Source organism: Onychostoma macrolepis, chromosome 19 (assembly GCF_012432095.1).
Source record: "Onychostoma macrolepis isolate SWU-2019 chromosome 19, ASM1243209v1, whole genome shotgun sequence".
NCBI classification, from domain to species: domain Eukaryota; kingdom Metazoa; phylum Chordata; class Actinopteri; order Cypriniformes; family Cyprinidae; genus Onychostoma; species Onychostoma macrolepis.
In genome coordinates, this window is record NC_081173.1 from 1,053,648 (window position 1) to 1,072,578 (window position 18,931).

At 36.6% G+C, this 18,931-nt stretch overlaps 1 protein-coding gene across 6 annotated transcripts in view; it reads left to right on the forward strand.

Moving 5' to 3' along the window:
* LOC131526454 (CMP-N-acetylneuraminate-beta-galactosamide-alpha-2,3-sialyltransferase 1-like) overlaps positions 1–18,931 on the forward strand; it is a 62,095-nt gene that overhangs the window by 18,832 nt on the left and 24,332 nt on the right. Inside the window, exons 1-2 of one of the 6 annotated variants that reach the window (XM_058754795.1) lie at positions 12,399–12,528; positions 18,080–18,281. The exons of 3 other annotated variants lie outside the window; for them this stretch is intronic. The gene's annotated coding sequence lies outside the window, so the exon portion shown is untranslated. Of the gene's footprint in view, positions 1–11,245; positions 11,328–12,398; positions 12,529–18,079; positions 18,282–18,931 lie in introns of those variants that run through there. 2 more of the 6 variants (XM_058754794.1, XM_058754796.1) reach the window with 2 other exon arrangements.

Sequence of the window (18,931 nt, forward strand, 5' to 3'; positions counted from 1 at the left end):
TAATTGGTATTAATCAAAACGTATAATTTATACTTTCTTAACGACTCGAGCCAGCGAGCATTAAACCAGTATATTTTAGCAATTCTGTTTATTTTGTGGCCCCGATAATAATACAGAATTCGTTGGGTAATTTTGAGCAACAGGTAACAAGATCTTTGGCAAATAGTTTCAAACTTGAAAAACACAGCACCAAACCATTCATCATAAACAAAACGAGAGTTTATTTACTATTCTATGATACAATACTAACACAAAACATACACACACACACACACATACACACGTTCGGGCAAGAGGGTTGCGATTTGAAGAAAGTTTAAGGTTCTCAGACCTGATGGAGTCACAAACAGAGGCTTTGACTTTACTCTTAAAGATTAATTCACATCAGCTCAGCAAATAGAGATGTTTTGTTTGGTTACTTGCGTTAAGTTGACTTGAAGGCTGAGCTGGCTCTCTGTATGGTTGCTTGAGGGAATCTCGGAGTTGATTTTGCGGCTGCGGAGTCGTTGTTGCGTGACGTCACTCCTTTTGGATTGGTGGCTTCCTGGCCGCGCGCAACTGGCAAGGCTTTGAAGTCCTTACGCTGCAAGTTGATAGTGTTGAAGTCTTGGATGGTCAACCTGATGTTAAGGCTGTAGGCTTTCCAGCAGCAAAGGTTGTCCAGCCGCAAAGATCTTTCAGCGGCCCAGTTTTCAGCAGCAGCAGCAGCAGCCCAGTTCTTTTTTTAGCAGCTTTTGCAGCTTTGTGTCACAGAGTTTTAACGGGCTGGATTCTGTCCACCCACTAAAGGCATCTTCCAATCAGATTGTCTGTACAGGGCGAAGTCATGCCCCGTACGGCTTCTTTCCATGCATATATTAAAATAATGCTTCGTCCATCATGTGAGGGATATTTCTAATAGATGGTTAGAAACGTTTTTCATAAAAATCTAAATCTGAAAGTTGTCTTTTACATTCCCGCACATAATCAATATTATTCTGAATGACAATTGCTCCCCTTTTATCTGCAGGTTTAATCACAATTGATGTATCAATCTGTAAATCATATAGTACGCACTATATGATTTACAGATTGATACATCAGGGGATCCTACTCAGATGTTCAAACATGAAATTCATTCTGTTCTTGATTCTATGTTTCAAACTGGTGTAATTACTAAAAGAGAACTTGATTTCTTGAAAATTAAGAATCCTGTTATATCTACTTTCTATACCTTACCAAAAATTCACAAATGTCTTGAATTATGACAATCACTGAATCAATCACTGGTGGTGGATGAGGAGATTTTAACAAGAATCTCACTGATATAAAAAAATCTTTTTACTGTAGAGGCTATAAGACTAATCAAATTCAAGTAGCGGAACAAAAAATTTATAATAAGTCTCGTTCAGACTTATTATTGAAAAAAGAAAAAAAGAAGGCTAATTTCTCTGTTATGTTTACTACTAAATACACTAAGCGTTCAGAGCAAATAAAAAAGATAATTCATCAACATTGGCATATTTTGCGATCAGATGTGAGACTTGAATCTCTTCATAATCCCCCTCTTACGGTGTTTAAACATGGACGAAATTTAAGAGATTATTTAGTAAAATCAGATTTGTCTCCTCCACCTAAAGTAGCTCAAAGTACATTAACACCTATTCCAGAAGGTAACTATCGTTGTGGCTCTTGTAATCAATGTAACTACACGTATCGTTGTACATCGTTCAAACACCCACATACTGGTAAATCGATTCCTATTAAAGGAACTATAAGCTGTAAAACCAAAGTGGTCATTTACATTATAATCTGCCCCTGCGGTAAATCATATGTTGGAAAAACAAGTAGAGAACCTAAAATGCGCATTACCGAACATCGTAGTACCATAAGATGTAAAAATATGAATTACCCATTGGCAGTACATTTTATTGATTTTAATCATCCTATTACTTCATTACGTTATATAGGAATTGAGAAAATATCTTCACCGAGGAGAGGTGGTGATTTGGACCAAATACTACTTTTAAAAGGGAGGCTTTCTGGATTCATAATTTGAAAACGTTGACTCCACTTGGCTTAAATGTTGATTTTGATCCGAGTTGTTTTTTGTAAATTTATTTTGGATAGTAATCTGTATTTACATTCATATTTTGTCTGTATAGATTATTTTTCATGTTGGAGTCTAATTGTTAATTATTGAATGATTTGGATTTGATTATTTTCAGCTGTGTATAATTATCTTTATTATTTACACTGGTCTCCATGTTTATGAAGTTATACCTTGAAAAAGGCTACTAGCCGAAACGTTGGTTAATAAATGTGCTTAAGTGAGTGTGCAGTTGTTCTCTAATTTATTTATATTTTTTCCTTCAACTTGCACCTCATAAGGTGTGCGTTTGCCTTGCTGTGCTTGCTCTGAACCATTTGAGTACCATCCCAGAAAGCTAGACCCAGTTTTCCAGTCTCTCTAGAGGTATGTTATGATCAACAGTGTCAAACGCAGCACTAAGATCTAGTAGTACCAGCACTGATATTTTGCCAGAATCAGAATTGAAGCGAATATCATTTATTATCTTAATAAGCGCTGTCTCTGTACTATGATGCGCTCGGAGACCAGATTGAAAATTGTCCAGGTATCCATTTGAGTTTAAGTAGTTGTTCAGCTGATTAAAAACTAACTTTTCAATAACCTTACCTATGAAAGGAAGATTTGACATTTGTCTATAGTTACTCAACATTGTGTTATCAAGATTGCGCTTTTTTAGAAGGGGCTTAACAACTGCAGTTTTCAGTGAGTTTGGAAAAGTCCCAGTAAGAAGTGAGGCGTTCACCACTTCTAAGAGATCTGCTTCTAAACAGTTAAGCACACTTTTGAAAAAAGATCTGGGAAGTGTGTCAAGATAGCAGGTTGACGATTTAAGGTGCTGTACTATTTCTTCCAAAATTTAGCTATAAATTGCTTCAAAAACAGACATAGTCACTTCTTTTTGAAATTGCGGTCGAATCTGTGTGACCTCTGCATAACTTGAGGATGTGCCAATCTCCTTTCTGATATTATTGATCTTCTTAGAAAAGAAGGAAGCAAACTCATTGCATTTGCTGTCGGAGAGCATTTCACTGGGAAACTGACTTGGGGGGTTTGTTAGTCTCTCAACAGTAGCAAAAAGAGTGTGAGTGTTGTTTATGTTACTGTTTATGAGGTTTGAGAAGAAGGTCTGTCTAGCTGTGGCTAGTTCCACATTGAAAGCATGAAGGCTGTCTTTATAGATGCTATAGTGAATTTCAAGTTTCGTCTTCCGGCACATCCGCTCAGCTTTTTTGCATTGTCTTTTCATACTCTGAAGTGCTGTTGATTTTCTCCAAGATGATTTTTGTCTGCCATTCTTCTTGCTGACTTTTTCAGGGCGATATCATCAATAACATTCTTAACTTTTGAGTTAAATTAATCCAGGAGAAGATCAATAGAGTCTGCAGAAATGCTTGAAGTTGAAGATATAGCCTTCATAAATAGCGCACTAGTTTTCTCGTTAATGCATCTCTCTCTGACAGAGACAGATCTAGATAGCAGGTAACAGAGATCAATATATCAAAGAAAATACACAAGTGATCAGATAGTGCTACATCCTTAATAACAATAGATTAAGTATTTAGACCTCTACTGATGAGTAAATCTAGAGTGTGTCCACGATTGTGTGTGGGTCCATGCACATGCTGAATCAGGTCAAAAATGTTTAAAACAGTTATCATTTCTTTTGCAGTTTTGATTATCTATGTGAATATTAAAATCCCCTGCAATAGTAAAACAGTCAAACTCTGAGGAAATTATTGATAACAGTTCTGTGAACTCTTCCATAAAGGCTGGAGAGTATTTTGGAGGCCTGTAAATAATGATAAACAGAATGCGTGGAGCACCTTTCAGCACAATACCTAGATATTCAAAAGACAAATACTGACCAAATGACACTTGCTTGCGTTGATAAACATCTTTAAATAGAACAGCTCCACCTCTCCTAACAGTCCTGCAGACACTTGTAAAATTAAAGTTAGGAGGGGCTATTTCATTGAGGACTGTTGCACTGCAGCTGTCTTCTAGCCATGTTTCATTTAGAAACATAAAATCCAGGTTGTTTGTGGTTATTAAATCATTGATCAGAAATTATTTATTTTTTAGGGAGCGAATGTTTAAAAATGCTAACTTGATGGAATTACATTTTGTCTCTACAGCATTCTTAGATTGGTGCATTACAGGCCACAGATTGGGTCAGCCGTACGGCTTGAGAAGGCCTTAGACTTTCTATCACGTGCTAAAACAGAGACAGAGAAAGCTACAGGCACACTGGGTTCCCGCTTGTTCTGTAAACATTTGTGAATGTTGCTGCTAATATAGCGGGGAGCTGACACATATCACTGAGAGCTGTTTTCAGTTGTTTTTGGTTCACCTACAGCCGATGGAGAAGGGTTTGGGCCCTGGCGTTGTGGCAGCGGTCGAAGAGCTCTCACAGGAGGAGGAGGGAGAGCTGGGCCTGCAGTCTTTGGTGGTTGGGGGGCCCGCCGTTTTTTAGTTGATATCTGGGGGCTTGCAGTGAAAGAGTGGGAGAGTTTGGTCCCAGCATACACCAGTTCCTCCGTTTTCTGTGAGAAGCTTATAAGTGGAAATGCTGGAGAGAGGGATAATGTGTCTGGTGAGCGGGGCTCTGGCTCTGGTGTTTCCGGTGGCTGTGATATGTTGTCCTGGCTTCCCTGGCTGTTTTCCAGAAAGTCGTCCTTGGGTGCAGAGTCTTGGAGCTGATGTAGTACGTCACAATCTCTTTGTGATGAGCTCTGTGGGCAGGGCTCAGCTGGGATAGTCTCCGTGAGGAGAGCTTGTTTTGGCTGCGTGGTGTTATCAGTGTCCTTGTGGGATGTGTCAACCATATGATGACTCTGAAGCTGCTATGGAGTCCTGTGGTCACTCATATTCTGTCTAGGTGTGTGTGTGCCATCCAGGCTGAGTGGATTGGCACACACCACTGAAGGATGATGGAGGGAGAAATAGATATTGTCCTTTAGCACTCTTGCACCAAGTTTGTTTGGGTGGAGGCCATCCAATTTAAACAGCATGTCTATGGTCCCAGAAAAGATTGAAGTTGTCGATGATTTTGACTCCTTTTATACTGCAGGTTCTTTGTAGCCATGTATTCAGCCCAAGCAGCCGTGAAAACATATTAGTTCCCCTTGCTGGGAGTGGTCCACTGATGAACGACTGAACTTCAAGTCTTTGAAGTGTTTCAAAGAGTTCACTGAAATCCTTCTCAAGGAGTTCTGACTTCTCTTTCCAAATATCATTCTTCCCCACATGGATGATGATTCGATTTTCAGTCTTGTGCTTCATCAGAATGTTCCGAAGTTCCTTGTTTACATCAGAGATGGTTGCTTGAGGAAAGCAGCATGTAGTTGTAGTCCTGCTACTGATGTTTCTGATAATAGAGTCACCCACTATCAAGAGTCCTGGGCTCAGCTGCGCTCTGAGCTGAGTGCCGCTGTCTGCTTGACCTCAAGCGTCTGTTAGTAGCGATGGTAGCTGCTGGCTGATGCGATCTATGTTCAATCACATCTGGGGATTCCTCACCCACATTCATTAATGCTTCAAATCTGTTCTCAAGATGTATAGGGGGTGGTAGAATACCAGTGTTTACAAGTCTTGTCATAGCCGTATCTGGGGTAGAGGATGCTACGGCAGCAATACGAGATAGTTGTGACAATCTGATGTCTCAAGTGCCTTTGGGTCTCACTCCCTGTTTGTGCCATCGATTAGTCTGTTGATCAGTTTCGGCTTGTTCCTCTACACTTGGTATAAACTGTTGAGATTCACAGGACTCACCGGCTGTATGCTGAGGGGGTCCATGATTACCATCTGCTGTGTGTTCCGCCTGTTTTGGAAGTCCAGAACATAACTTTGCTTCAAGAACCACAATCCTTTGTATTGCAGCAATGCATCATGCAGCAAGTAGATTCCACGAGAGGTATTTTCTCTTGTCTGTTTGAATGTAGACAGCTGTGTTTTCCCATCTCCGGAATGTAAGCTGCTGGCAGTGGGAGGCAAAGAGTAATTTTTTTCCAAAAAAAAAAGTGTTGTTTGAGCACTGTGCTGATCTGCTGAAGTTAAAATCTTAAGTGCATAAATAGGGAGCAAAGCGCAGAGCATTAAGCAAGAGTGTCCGAACAGTAGCGAAGCCGGAAGCGGAACTTACTAAGCAGAATAGTCCAGAATATGAACGCAATGCCCTGCATGTAAGCTTTTTCTCCCCCATAAAACGCTTAAGGTAGGCTAATGACTGAAAACGGTGATTTAAAAATACCAAATCTGTTGCATTCATATTCTGGGCTATTATGCTTTATTAATAGTAATATTATTAATAAGGTTATTATTATAAACCTAATAATTTTATTAGTATTTGTTGTTGAATTTGGTCCTCCAATGTCACTGTTTTAATACATCAAACCACATTAAAGCCTTTTAGAATGTCCCAAAACCTTGCCTTGAACTAAGCACTGACTGTATTTCTTTATACTTGAGTCTAAGTTCAAAATAAAAACTTTATGAACCACTCCATTGTGAACATAAGAGCTGTATGAACCTTTCATTAGCCTACCTTAAGTGTTTTCTATGGGGAAGAAAAGGCTTAACGTGCAGGGCGTTGCTTTCATATTCTGAACATGCTGAACATTCATGTTCTGCTTTATTAATAGTAATATTATTATTAATAAGGTTATTAATGTTAGCCTGTTAATAATGGTAGCACTGACTGTATTACTTTGAGTCCAAGTTCAAAATAAAACTCTATGAACCACTCCATTGTGAACATATCAGCTGTAACCACTGTAAGCTGTAAACAGGAAGAGTTTGTCCAAATTCTTTTGCGAGGGAATGCAAAGATATTTGCGAGAGAACGCAAACGTTTTGCAAGAGAACGCAAATGTTTTGCGAGGGAACGCAAAGTTTCTTGAGGGAACGCAAAAGTGTGTCTGTTAGTTCCCCTTTGTGTTTTCCCTGCTGCTGTACCTCCTTTGTTAGTTCCCATAGTTACCCCCATGTGGTCCCTTGGAAACTAACCACACCCTCTTGTTACCTTGTTAGGTTACACTTTATTTCAATAGTCCGCTTTAGACATTCTACTAACTATAAGCAACTTTGTAACTACATGCCAACTACTTGTCATTAATTTGCAACTACAGTCATGGCCAAAAATATTGGCACCCTTAGTAAATATGATCAAAGAAGACTGTGAAAATTAATCTGCATTGTTAATCCTTTTGATTTAGATTTTTTTTTTAAATCACACAAATCTAACCTTTCATTGGATAATAATAATTTAAAATGGGGGGAAATATCATTATGAAATAAATGTTTTTCTCAAATACAAGTTGGACACAATTATTGGATCCCCTAGAAATTCTTATGAGTAAAATATCTCTGAAGTATATTCCCATTCATATTCAAAATTTTGAGCACTCCAGGGTGATTATGAACATTAAATTATCCAGCCATGGCTTCCTCTTTCACAGAAATATAAATAGGAGGAAAAACAAAGCCCAAATTCCCTTAATCATCCATCACAATGAGAAAAACCAAATAATATATTTCTGATGTGCAGCAAAAGATAATTGAGCTTCACAAATTAGTGAAGTGGCTTTAAGAAAAGAGCTAGAGCAGTGAAAATTCCCATTTCCACCATCAGGGCAATAATTAAGAATTTCCAATCAACATAAAATTTTACGAAACTGCCTGGAAGAGGATGTGTGTCTATATCATCCTAATACACAGTGAGAAGGAGAGTTTGAGTGGCTAAAGACTCTCCAAGGACTGGAGAATTGCAGAAAATAGTTTAGTCTCGGGGTCAGAAAAGCTTAAAAAAAAATTGTCAAACAGCACCTACATCACGACATGTTGTTTGGGAGGGTTTCTAGAAAAATTCTCCTAGCTCATCCAAAAACTCCAGCATATTCAGTTATCAGACACGACTGGAACTTCAAATGGGACTGGCTTCTATGGTCAGATGAAACTAAAAAATTAGCTTTTTAGCAGCAAACACTCAAGATGGGTTCGGTGAAGATAGGGATAAAAAGTACCCCATTTGTACAATGAAATATACTACTGTATTTTTGATGTTGTGGGCCTATATTTCTGCTGGAGGTCCTGGACATCTTGTTTAGACACATGGCATCATGGATTCTATCAAATACCAACAGATAAAAAAATCAATAAGTGACTGACTCTGTTAGAAATCTTATAATGGGCCATGTTTGGATCGTCCAACCGTACAATAATCCAAACACAAATCTCAAAAACAACACAAAAATGGGTCACTGAGCACAAAACCAAGCTCCTGCTACGGCCATTCCAGTCCTCTGACCTGAACCCTATAGAAAATGAGTAGGGTGAACTGAAGAGAAGAAGCACCAACATGGAGCTGGGAATCTAAAGCTTCTGGAGTGATTCTGGATGAAGGAATGGTCTCTGATCTCTTGTCAGGTGTTCTCTAACCTCAACAGGCATTATAGAGAAAAAATTATTAGAGAAAAACATTTCATTATGATATTTCCCCCCATTTTAAATTCTTATTATCCAATGAAAGGTTAGATTTTTGTGAATTTTTTGTAATAAAAGATCAAAAAGATTAACAATGCAGATTAATTTTCACAGCCTTCTTTGATCATATTTACCAAGTGTGCCAATATTTTTGGCCATGAGTGTACATGTCTACTAACTCTCAGTAGGGTAGGTTTAAGGTTAGTAGGATAAGTTGACATATACTTGCAAAGTTTCTAATAGTCAGTATGTTGTGGACCCATCAAAATAAAGTGTTAGAAGATATTAAACAAGACTCTCTACTAATACTCTAATGACTGCTAGTTGACATGTATTTACAAAGTTACTTACTGTTAGTAGAATGTCTAAAGTGGACTATCGAAATAAAGTGTTACCCCTTGTTAATCTTGTTTACTTATGTGTAAAAACAGTTCTTGTGCTTCATTTGTGCAGTGTCAGTCGATGTTTGTGTTTGCGCTGATAGTTCTCGCTCGCCTTGTTCCCATTGTTTTCTCATGGATGTTATTCTTTCTTTTTTAAACTTCCCTTTGCACCTACTGTAGATCCTTGCCTTAGCCTGCTCTCTCTCCTAATCTGACAGATCGATTGACCAACAATAGATCTAGCAGGAGTATGTTTGATTCTCCTTTGCCAGGGCCAGTAATCCCTTGAGAATTTTATTGGTCTTGAATGAACTTGGACTTGAATGAACCACTACGTACACAATTTTAAAATAATCATCCTCAAATAGTTCTCAAGGGTTGCTTTCTCAGTTGCTGGTCTATGCCCTTCAGAGAAAATTGGTCTATGTGATCTTGTCCAAATAATTTGTGCATGATGACTGAAACATGTTCAAAATATTAAAGCAGGACAAAACTTCATGCAGTGGTAGTCTAGGGCTACCATAAAGTGAAACTATTAAACCTAAATAATGTTCTCAGAGATCAGCGAATCAGGACACTACATAATGACTGAATCATCAATAAGTAACCATCACCATCTGATCAGTTTGCTTTCTCATAACTTTTGCTATAACAAAATTGCTTCAGAAACACACAGTTATAACAGCCAGAGAAACATTAAAGATAAGAAATCAAGGGTCAAGAGCCCAACTAAAGCAAGCGCTTACCTCCATAACGGTGACTTCAAACTTGATTATTTTCAATAAAACAACGCTTAGGCTTCCTGGAGGCTAAGTGAGGGCTGCCCGTGCAGGAATAATCGTTCTTACCAGATGCACGCTTCAAACAAAACAGTCCCTTTTCTCTTGGAATCAGTGAGCAAAGATCCTTTTTTGATTGATTTGATTAATTATCATTTGCATGAAGCAATTTTTCCCAAACGATGTTGATATTTGAAAGCACCAAAACAAACACGCCCATACCCCAACAGGACCTCACCCTTATTTTGAAATCTCCGCCCCACACGTACATACACAACCGTGGCAACGCTGATCGCAGAAACAAGTGAAGATGACACACAAGCATATTCAAACAAAAGCCAACACGGATAAGTTGTGTGAAATGAAGCAAAATCAACGTTTCTTACCTATGAAAAAGAAACAAAGCAACCTTGGCATCTGATTCGAGCCTTTCTCGCTCCTTGAGTTCTCTCCACCGCTGGAAAGCTGCTCCGATATTTACACAGGTCCTACCTCTTGCCTGATCGTAACCCTTCTTTTTAATATTTTGTTTCTCTGATATATTCCTCTTTTTTTTTAATCTGCCATCTCTCTCTATCTGTAGGAAGAATTTTTGGGGCAGACCTGACCTGTTGAAAAGAGATGGTGTTCATCCCTCCTGGGGTGGTGCCGCTCTTCTCTCTAGAAATATGGCACATAGTCTTAGAGTTCGTACTTGACTAACTGGGGCCCAGGTCAGGAAGCAGACAGACTGGCTAAACTGACCGTCTGCTAGCCGCCTCACTTCACAGAAGACAGTTAATTCTCACCACATAGAGACTCCTTCACCTAGATATCACACTATAGAGACTGTGTCTGTTCCCCGAACTAGAAAATACAGAAAACATCCAAACCAAAGTAAGAGTAACAATTTAATTGATGCTCAACAAATACAAAATAGATATAATACAGATAAACAAATGATAAAGCTTGGCTTATTGAGCATTAGATCCCTTTCTACAACAGCACTTTTTGTAAATTATATGATCACTGACTGTGAGGGACCGAGCCAAAGCATAAGGGAGAATAGAAAAATAAGTTTCCAAAAAAATGTATTATTTTAATCAATCAAACAAAAAAGTTTTTGTTATATATTTGAAATGGAAAAAAACAAACTTTCCACAAATCATCAAATAACTAGGCCTATTAAAGAAATAGTCTAAAAAACAACACTAAACAAAGACTTGCACTGACCAAACTGAACTCACACCAAATGACACAACAGAACCACATTTATACAATTGGACTAGTCCACATTACTCACAAAAGGGAGGAAAAAAAAAAAAAAACACAAACTACAAAGTACAATAACAAACAACAACTTCTTAAATACTTGAAACAAAGATTAAATATGAATCTTACATAAAACCAAACAAAATACTATTAAAGAAAAATAATTAAACCAGCAGCCTTAAATTTAAACTATATTGGTTCTCCCCCTGCTTCATCTGTCTGTTGGTGCCGGCCGGCAGAACTAAAGAGCGGTGGAAGCAGCACGACGGTCCTTTAGATACCCGGGACCCAACGCCGAAAGCTCGAGAACCTCCACAACTTGCCACAGCGCCCACTGCACGGCAACCTCAACTCAAAGAAACGGTATTAGCAAACAAAATACACAGAACAGCAAACTAAATTGTGTGCACTCCAATTAGCTACCATGTACTGTGATTTAATAAAGTGTTGAGATGACAGATAAACAGAATTTGCATCTTATTTGAAATACAAAATTAAGAATATGGTTTAAAAGTTGTTATCAGTCGGATTTAACTCAATCAATATGGAAATGAAAATGTATGCACTAACATGTGTGGGTACGTGTATGTGTACGCTCGTAAACACACATTACCATTCTCTAATGTGTGGCCACCTCGTGGGCCATCACACTGACCATAAACTAGATGTGCTTTGTTTGACCAAAACCTGGCTAAAACCAGATGATTACATTACCTTAAACAAGTCTATCCCCCAAGATTACAGTTACAAACATGAACCACGTCCAAAGGAGGTGTTGCTACAATTTATAGCAATGTTTTCAATATTTCTCAGAGGTCGGGTTTCAGGTATAATTTGTTCGAAGTAATGGTGCTTCATATAACGTTATCCAAAGAAACAAGTGTTAATGATAAATCCCCTGTGATGTTTGTACTGGCTACTGTATACAGGCCACCAGGGCACCATACAGACTTTATTAAAGAATTTTCTGATCTTCTATCGGAGTTAGTGCTGACTGCAGATAAAGTACTAATCGTTGGTGATTTTAATATCCATGTTGATAATGAAAGAGATTCGTTGGGATCAGCATTTATAGACATTCTAAACTCTGTTGGTGTTAAACAACTCGTGTCAGGAACTCACACGACTCATTGTCGAAATCATACTATAGATTTAATACTGTCAAATGGAATTGATGTCAGTGGCGTTGAAATTTTGCAGCAGAGCTACAGATGATATCTCAGATCATTATCTAGTTTCGTGTATATTACATATAGCTAAAGCTGTAAAGACAACTCCTTGTTACAAATATGGTAGAACCATCACTTCTACCACAAAAGACTACTTTATAAATAATCTTCCTGACTTCTCTCAGTTCCTAAGCATATCCAATAGCTCAGAACAACTTGATGATGTAACAGAAACTACGGACTCTCTCTTTTCCATCACTTTAGATACGGTTGCTCCTTTACGCTTAAGGAAGATTAAGGAAAAGAGTCCAACACCGTGGAATAATGAACACACTCGGGCCCTAAAGAGAGCAGCCCGGAAAATGGAGCGCAGCTGGAGAAAAACAAAATTAGAGGTATTTCGTATTGCTTGGCAGGAAAATACTCTCTCCTACAGGAAAGTCTTAAAAAGGGCTAGATCTGTTTACTTTGTCTCTTTTAGAAGAAAACAAACACAACCCCAACTATTTATTCAATACAGTGGTTAAATTAACAAAAAAATATAACATCAGCAGGTGCAGACATTACCCAGCAGCACAGTAGTAATGATTTTATTAACTATTTTACTTCCAAGATTGAAACTATTAGAGATAAAATTGTAACCATGTAGCTGTCAGCCACAGTATCGCATCAGATAGTGCACTATAGATCCCCTGAGGAACAATTTCACTCATTCTCTTCTATTGGAAATGAAGAATTGTATAAACTTGTTAAATCATCTAAACCAACAAACTGTATGTTAGACCCTGTTCCATCTAAGCTCCTAAAAGAAGTGCTTCCAGAAGTAATAGATCCTCTTCTAATATTATTAACTAATCATTGTAATTAGGATATGTCCCAAAAACCTTCAAACTGGCTGTTATTAAGAATCTCATTAAAAAAACACAACTTGACCCCAAAGAATTAATTAATTGCAGACCAATCTCTTTTCTGTCAAAGATATTAGAACCTTTTCTATCATCACAACTATGTTCCTTCTTAGAGAGAAAATGATATATGTGAGGATTTCCAGTCAGGTTTTAGACCATATTATAGTTCTGAGATTGCTCTCATTATAGTTATAAACGACCTGCTTTTATCATCTGATCGTGGTTATATCTCTCTATTAGTGTTACTGGATCTTAGCGCCGCATTTGACACTATCGACCACAACATTCTTTTAAATAGACTAGAAAATTATGTTGGCATTAGAGGAAGTGCACTGGCATGGTTCAAATCGTACTTATCTGACCGCCATCAATTTGTGGCAGTAAATGAAGAGGTATCATACCAATCACAAGTGCAGTATGGAGTATCTCAAGGCTCAGTACTTGGCCCCTTTTCACGCTTTACATGTTACCCTTGGGAGATATCATTAGGAAACATGGTGTTAGCTTTCACTTTTATGCTGATGATACCCAGCTCTATATTTCTTCGCGACCTGATGAAACTTACCAATTTGAAAAACTAACGGAATGTATAGTTGATATCAAAAACTGGATGACTAGCAATTTCTTACTGCTAAATTCTGAAAAAAACGGAGGTGTTAATTATTGGACCAAAAACTTTTGCATGTAATAACCTAGATCACTGTCTAATACTTGATGGCTGCTCTGTAAATTCTTCGTCATCAGCTAGGAACCTAGGCATACTTTTTGATGGCAATCTTTCCTTTGAAATTTTTTTTTTAATACATATATATAATACATTATAAGGGTATTCTTAAGGCATTATAATGAATGCATTATATAAAAAAAAAACTTATAATTTGTTATACTGTCTTATAAATAATCATAACAATAATTACAATACATTATAATGCTTATGCATTTGTGGTTATAACTTTTAAGATTATGATTATTTATAACACAATGAACACCATATTAAATCTACTTTTACATTCATAATGGACTATACATGTATATCTTGACATTATTTAAGATCTGCATAGTATCTTACTACAGTACATCTTGTAAGTGGTTAGGTGTGGAGTGTTATTTGAGTGTTCCCTGTGAGGCTAATATTAATTTTGATGTGAGCTAGTTAATTATTTCAACTGGAAAAAAAAAAAAAAAAAAAATGCAATGTTTATATGTTAGGTTAAATTTTATTTTGATGGTCCCGTTAGTCTATTGACTATAAGCAACTTGGCAACTACATGTCAACTATTAGAGTATTAGTAGGCTTAGGTTAAGGTTAGGTTAGGTTAGTGTAGGTATAATGTTGACGTACTTGCAAAGTTACTTATAGTTGGTTTGTCTGTTGGGGAACCATCAAAATAAAGTGTTAGCATATATTTAGCAGACATACTACTAATACTCCAATGACAGCTAGTTGACATGTAGTTGCAGAGTTACTTATCAACAGCTGTCTAAAGGGTACCATCAGAATAATCAAACTGATATTAAAATAAAAATAGTTCAAAGCAAATGTGTCATATTACACATTCATCTGATCTGATATCTGATCTTATGGCTGTTTGAGAGAAAAAAATATATTACTATTATTATTACTATACTTATAAGTGGTCATTGATGGCTTTAAGTAAAGTAGCATAAGAAAGATGGCAAGATATGAGACTTATAATACATTATAACTATGAGAAATATAATCCATTGTAAAAGTGGATGCAACATGTTCACTGTGTGTTATAAGTCATCATACTCTTAAAAGCTATAACCACAAATAAGTAAATATTGTAATACATTAAAACTGTTCTTATGAATATTCATTAGATGATATTACACATTATAAGGTTTTTTATAATGCATTATGCATTTATTATAATGCCTTAAAAATACCCTTATAATGTATTATAAATATGGGCTTCATAGAAAGTTACCAAAATTATGGTCACACTTTATATTAGGTGGCCTTAACTACTATGTACTTACATCAAAAAATAAGTGCAATGTACTTATTGTGTTCATATTGTATTACAAAACTCTTGCTGCTATTGAGGTGGGATACGGCTAAGGTTAGGGACAGGTTTGGTGTTATGGGTAAGTTTAAGGGTGGGTTAAGGTGTAAGTGATGGGTCAACAGTGTAATTATAAATGTAATTACATAAATTAATTACAGATGTAATTACATGTAGGTATTTTTAAAAATATAAGTGCAATGTAAAAACATGTATGTTGTATGTGCACAATAAGTGCATTGTACCAAATTATTAATTTAAATGCAAGTACATATTAGTTAAGGCCACCTAATATAAAGTGAAACCAAAATTATTTTAATGTGGGTGGGGGTAGGTTCTAAATTTGCACAGTTGCTTTTTGTTTTTCACTACTGTTTCCAGAAGAAAATTTAATAAAAAGTTGTTAGCAAAAAAATGAACAACACAAGATCAAAAGAAAGACAAGGAGAGGGAGAAAGAACCCAAAGTAAAGTCTATGTGAAATTTTCCAGAATTCCAGAACCAATTGTGAGCGATCAAAAAAAGCTCAGACTTTTAAAGACAACCCGATCTCATGAAAGTGCATATAAATAGTACGCCAAATAAAAATGAAAACTTGTGGTATTGATATGCAAAAATGGACTTTGGCGTGTATATGCTACGCGATGGGTAGGATTAGGGTTGTGGGGTAGATGCGTATCATATCTACTTGAAAACATATGCACGCCAACAATTTTGTATCATATGCAAGCGAAAACTGCGTTTTATATGCACGCCAAACACGTTCGTATCATATATACGCCAAAGTCCATTTTTGCGTATCAATACCACGAGTTTTCGTTTTTATTTGGAGAACTATTTATACACATTTTCATGAGACACTTAAAGACAGTTGTGAGAAGTAACTTGGCTGCGATGGAACAAACACAATTGCACATGATTCCAATCCTTCCACTTGAGAAAATTATCAGTTTGGTAACAGTAACTGGATCTTTTAGGAAGGTGTATAGACAACAAAGATTTCTACAAAGAGAGGCTTTTTGGATGTAAAGCAACTGGTGCTGTCAAACGATTAATCACATTCAAAATAAAAGTTTTTTGTTTACAATATATGTGTGTGTAAACTGTGTATATTTGTTATGTATATATAAATACAAACACATACATGTATATATTTAAGAAAAATATGTTATGGTTATATATTCAATTTATAATAAATATAATATAAAATATAAGAATATAAATATATAAATGTATATACATAATAAATACACACATACATATATTATGTAAACAAAAACTTTTATTTTGGATGCGGTTAATTAATGAATTAATCGTTTGACAGCACTAAAAGCAACTGCTTTTCCAGGTTTCAAAGAGTTAGATTTAGATCCATAGTTGTTGTTATGGGACTGACGAGACGTGAGACGTGCGGATCCATATGCAAGTTTTTAATGAGCAGAGACGTGGTCATAACAGGCAGGGTCGAACAGTGGCAAACAGGTATAACATGGGCGAGATAAAGAGTAAACAAAGACAAGCGTGGGTCGACGATAGGCGAACAGTATCAAAAGCGGCTAGACCAGAGAGGTAATCCAAAATGTTAGCGAGAGTCCAGGCAGGGGAAAACAATCCGAAAAAGGCAAGACTAGGGAAACTAACAAGGCTCTGTAGGGCAGCGATAATGCATACAATAATCGGCAGTGGGGCAGAGAAAGTCCAAGGCTTAAAAAGAGTGTCTGATTGGATACAGCTGTGTGCGTGTGATCAGGTGAGCGTGTGATTAGTGAGATGGCTGATGGGAAATGCAGTCCATTGTGATGTGTGGTGTGAAAGTCAATATGATGGCAGGGCGACCTCTTGTGGCAGTCGGATAGAAGAGCAGGCACAGGATTCGTAACAGTTGTAACTTTCTTTCTTTTTCTTTCTTTCTTACTTTCTTTCTTTCTCATCATTGTATTGTATTGTATTAAGTTTTTTTATTTTCCTCTTTGAAGTTTTGGTAACACTTTACAATAAGGTGTCATTTGTTAACATTAGTTAATGTATTAACTAACATGAACAAACAATGAACAATGCATTTATTACACTATTTATTAATCTTTGTTAATGTTAGTTAATGAAAATACAGTTGTTCATTGTTTGTTCATGTTAGTTCACAGTGCATTAACTAAAGTTAACAAACACAACTTGTGATTTTAAAAATACATTAGTAAATGCTGAAATTAATATTAATTAAGATTATAAATGCTGTAGAAGAATTGATTATTCTTAGTTCATGTTAACTAATGTTGTTAACTAATGTTAACTAATTAACCCTATTGTAAAGTGTTACCGAAGTTTTGCTTCTTCTCAACTTAGCAGTTAACTGCAAAAGTAGTGCCTTGGACTTTTTTCTAAAGTTTCATATACATTTTACTTAATATGACAGTATATTTCACATATGTCATATCAAAGTCTAAAACACACTGTATTGACCACTTCTACTTATAATAAAGCACACAATCTACTGGTTTTACTAAGCTGCTCACCCAGTGCACTCATTGGTTTTTTCAGCAACTTATTGTTCAAACCTCACAACTATGATCCTGTAATATTTGAATCAAGGTGCTTTGTGTAATAGGCAGAGAAACAGAATCAACCAGCTTTACTCCAGGAGCTGCATTAGACACAAGATACAAGGGACAAAGCAACTCCTGTCATAATTTATTCACCCTATTGCCATTATAAATTGTATGCATTTCTTTCTTCTATTGAACACAGGGGAAAGAATAAATGCCCACTAAATTATAGCGATATCAGTGTAAATTGGTTTTGTAATACCACCTTTTACCTCAATCACTGGTTGACCAATTGTTGTCATTTTGAATTACTACACACTATTTTTCCTAAATAATAGTGTAAAGCTGCTTTGACACAATCTGTATTTTTAAAAGCCCTATATAAATAATGGTGACTTGACTTGACTTGACTTGACCAACTATTGTGTGTTGATATTGCTAATGAAAACTGATGTATTTCTATTTCAGATATACCCACCATCTGTTTCAGACCGATTTCAATGGAAGGCAGTGATAAGGATTAGGCATCATACTTTATCTGAAATACAGGAAATACTTATGGTATAGATAAATGGTATAGATATTTCTGATCAAAACATTGCATTGTGTGTGTGTTGCTAGAGTTCAAAGTGAAGTTGTTATTGGTGATGCTTGGATGTTCTGATTTGAGGTAGGTAGTAACTGGCGTGAAAAGTTTAAGAACCACTATTTAAATCTCACAGTGCGTAATGGTGCTTTGTTGTAGTATTTGTGTAGTTAAAGAGCAAATACTTAAAGGGGTCATATGATGGTATTTTAAAGATCATTATTTGGTGTATTTGGTGTAACAGAATATGTTGACATGCTTTAATGTTAAAAAAAAAAAATATTTTTCAAATACTGTACATTATTGTAGTTTCTCTATGACCCCCCTCTCTCAAACGCGTCATTTTCTACAAAGCCCCTCCTTCCGACAAGCACAGTCTGCTCTGATTGGCCAGCCGACCCAGTGCATTGTGATTGGCCGAACACCACAAGCACACGTCGGAAATGTAACACCCCTTTCCATAATCGCGAGCTTCAGCTTTCAAAATGTAAAGACAGTTAATAATGTCCTTAGTTTTACCAAAAGTTCAAGCCCGAGAGGGGAACAGAGTCGCGTGACAGACACAGTGATGATGCTCGTATGTATTTGCAGTACACAAGCCGCGATTAAGAAAGCTGACTCCACTGTGATGTGTGACCCTGTCTCTCTCTCACACACACGATGCAATACTCTACACGGCGCAAAACTCCGCATTTGAACAGTCAATAGCAAATACTTAAACTATTAACAAAACA